The 790-nt window shown below is 48.0% G+C and overlaps 1 protein-coding gene across 1 annotated transcript in view; it reads left to right on the top strand.

Annotated features, from left to right (window-relative positions):
- Positions 1-790, top strand: part of DMD (dystrophin) — a 637,032-nt gene that overhangs the window by 630,249 nt on the left and 5,993 nt on the right. The window lies entirely within an intron of this gene.

Genomic DNA, 790 nt, shown 5'->3' on the forward strand with positions numbered 1-790 from the left:
TCTGCTTGGACCTGCCCTAATTCCCAGGATTTTACCTCAGACTATTTCAAGAAGCGGCTCGCTGCTCGAGTCAAAGCTCGAAAACCAATATTTCACCGGAAGGCCCTCGTGGTAAGAGGAAATCGCAAGCCCAAGACCTGCTGGGTATGGTCAGAGGTCCCAAATTTCCTGTCCACTTAGAAATATTATCATGGAAGATTCTACCAGAACCTGCTTTCCAAAAATAAACATACACATGGACGATTCTGTAAAACAAACAAGGCCAGTGAGTCTTTAGCCAGTTACTCTCAGCGCCCCTGGTATCTGTTGAATTATGGGGAGTAAGTTGGAGGCTCATTCCTGGATCTGGCTCTGTGGTTTTTGCCCATCAGCGGGACTCCTCTCCTTTCCTCCCTTTTCCCCCCATCTCTTCTCAAACACCCCCCTCATGTCATCATGAGCATGCTTGGCCCCTGCCAGATAGAACACATTATCCCCAGGGGATGGAGTCTTGCCTCTGTCGCATTCTGCCTCCCATCTGGGGTGTAGACTTCGGGCACACACCGTCAGCTACTGGTCACGTTCCAGTGTGTTGTGACACCAAGAGCAAAGAGATGGAGATTTTTGGACACAAAGCCCGAGACTCTAAAGCTGTGCTTGAAAACAAGGCTCACTTGGTCAGACTTCTCCACTGTGCTAGCTTTCATCCAGTTTAACACATGAGCTCTGTAGATTCTGTAAGTGGCGTCTCCCAGATCTTGTTACATGTTTACACTGCTCTTAAGTGTTCGTAAAGGTTATTTGACCATAT

The sequence above is a fragment of the Crocuta crocuta genome, unplaced genomic scaffold, assembly GCF_008692635.1.
Source record: "Crocuta crocuta isolate KB4526 unplaced genomic scaffold, BGI_CrCroc_1.0 scaffold598, whole genome shotgun sequence".
NCBI lineage: Eukaryota > Metazoa > Chordata > Mammalia > Carnivora > Hyaenidae > Crocuta > Crocuta crocuta.